Raw genomic sequence first — 2,500 nt, 5'->3', positions numbered from 1 at the left:
AGTACAATAAGTTCTAAACACAGAGTTAAATTTGCAATCTGCTATAGAGAACACAAAGCAAATCAATGATACAAGCAGACACACCTAAATGAATATTTTGTTTGGTTAGTCAGGTTCTCAGGTAGACAGAGTCAGCATGCTGTAAGGCTGGAAGGCAGGCAAGCTTGGAAACAAAAGAAAAGGCATTTCAGTTATGTATGTAAGAGACTTTATCATGCAAATTGCATGAACTTTGTAGAACAATAAAATTTTAAAAATATTTCCAATCAATTACATTTCTGTTGATATAACATATTCTATCATACCATGTTACTTAACCCATTTCTGCCAAGGATATGTACAATTGACTGAAGTTTTATTTTGTGAATTTTCTTTACACATACACAGCTCTACAAGCCCTTAGTCACCAATGACCTAATTGGTATGCCAATGTGACCTTACCTGATTTCCCCTTTCCTTGAGTTTTAGGGATTTGTTTTTTTATAATACTTTTCATATCGATATTGTTATTATCATTATCGATATTATGATTATCATAATGTTATCAACGATAATCAAATCAATAACAAATAAAAACCGATAATCGTTCAAAAAATCAAGGAAAAGGATAAACAGGTGAAACAGGTACAACTAGCAAGCTAATTAACTCCTCGGTGATTGAGCACTGGCAGAGCCATTAATTTGTGAAAAAAATCAATAAATAAAAAACAAAATGGATACTGCATGAATTCTTGCCATACTGGCATCAATGGATTAAGCATGCCAATACACAGATAAAAAGATATCTACAAACATACATACAATACACCATATATATACACAAGCACACAAGCATATAAACACATTCACATCTTGAAATATATTTTAGAACATAGCCACTCCAATATCTATTTCATAAATATTGGATGTACATTTCTCCATCAAATATCATTTGAGTAGGTTATATATCAGGATATCAATGTGCTTTCATCAAACACAACAACAAGTAATGATCTCAATACATTAAAAGCTAAATCAAATATTTATGCACATCCTATATCCTCAAACATTTTATCGCAAATCTTCACCAAGTAATATAAACAATCAATAAGTAAATGAAAAATGAATGCATGACATGGTAATAAAAACTGCAAAAATAAATTATACAACCAACACAAATTGCAAACCTTTGAAGACTGCGTATTTTAAGAGTACCATTACTTAATAAATGAAATCATCTTACAGTGAGTAATTACGACCCCAACTATTCCTGTCACACATTGGTGAAGGTGCAACCTACATAATGTATTGGGCGAGGCTATTATTGTTTTGCCAAGGACCTATCTTATTCTTATCATTATCATTATAAACATTATCATTATTACAATTATTATTATTATCATCATGATTAAATCATCATCATCATCATCATCATCATCATCATCATCATCATCATCATCATCATCATCTTATTTTTATTACTATTACTATTATCATTACAGTTATTATTACCATTATTACTATTATTATTACTATTATCATTATTATCATCATTGTTATTACTATAATTGTAATTGCTCTTACTGTTACAGTTATTGTTATTGTTATTGTGTTCATTATTATTATTAACTCATTATTATCATTATTATTACTATCATTATCATTATCATTATCTTTATTATTATCATTCTATCACTATCACTATCATCATTATTATCATTATCATTATCATTATTATTATCATTATTATCATTATCATTGTTATTATCATTATCATTCTCACCATCAAATGATCAAAATTCTTTTACGGGTATTGACAATTTGAAGCTACCACTAGCAAAAATTACATATGTTGTGTATAAGCAAAGGTGCTAGTAATTGGCATTTAGTAAGTCATATTTAGAAATTTGTTGTCAATTATATACAGTCAGTCGGAATAATCAGTTGTTAACAGTATAAGTCAACTAGGAAACTAACAAATCTTGCTCTTTTCTTGTCTATACTTCAGGTATAAATTCAAATGCTCATCTTGGTTCTTAATATCTTGGTGACATAAGCAACATTTATCAAAAAAGGTAGTTGTACTTTGTATCTTTTTTCACAGAACTTGTTGTTTTCTAGAACAAGAATGATGTAGAAATAGTTACTATTAACCAATACCTGGTTGACTGACGAACCAAAAGGTTCCAAATATATATTTCATAATGAAGAATGATTATCAATCATGACTGTAAAAAGCATTTGAGAGGGAAAGATAAAAGAACTCTTTGCTCACCCCCACAAGTTATATTTCTCTCTTTGTGTTCTAAAGTATTACATGTAATTTGGGTACAATTTTAGTGTCTGACAATATGATTTTCTGATAGTATATGAAACTAATAAACTAATCAAATCTGTGACACTATTCATCTATGACATTTTGAGCACAAACTGCAAATAAAAGTTTTTAGATACTGAAATATAATATTCTCAGCAGTTTTTAGACTAGTAAACAGTCTAGTGATACACTTTTACTTGGGGA

The 2,500-nt window shown here is 28.9% G+C and overlaps 1 protein-coding gene across 2 annotated transcripts in view; it reads right to left on the bottom strand.

The window, feature by feature from the left end:
• Positions 1-2,500, bottom strand: part of LOC113825204 (polyamine-transporting ATPase 13A3) — a 49,550-nt gene that overhangs the window by 45,262 nt on the left and 1,788 nt on the right. Inside the window, exon 2 of one of the 2 annotated variants that reach the window (XM_070114447.1) lies at positions 85-163. The exons of the other annotated variant lie outside the window; for it this stretch is intronic. The gene's annotated coding sequence lies outside the window, so the exon portion shown is untranslated. The remainder of the gene's footprint in view (positions 1-84; positions 164-2,500) is intronic. 2 annotated transcript variants of the gene reach the window in all.

This window comes from Penaeus vannamei, chromosome 36 (assembly GCF_042767895.1).
Source record: "Penaeus vannamei isolate JL-2024 chromosome 36, ASM4276789v1, whole genome shotgun sequence".
NCBI classification, from domain to species: Eukaryota; Metazoa; Arthropoda; class Malacostraca; order Decapoda; family Penaeidae; genus Penaeus; species Penaeus vannamei.
This window is presented reverse-complemented; position numbering and strand designations above follow the sequence as displayed.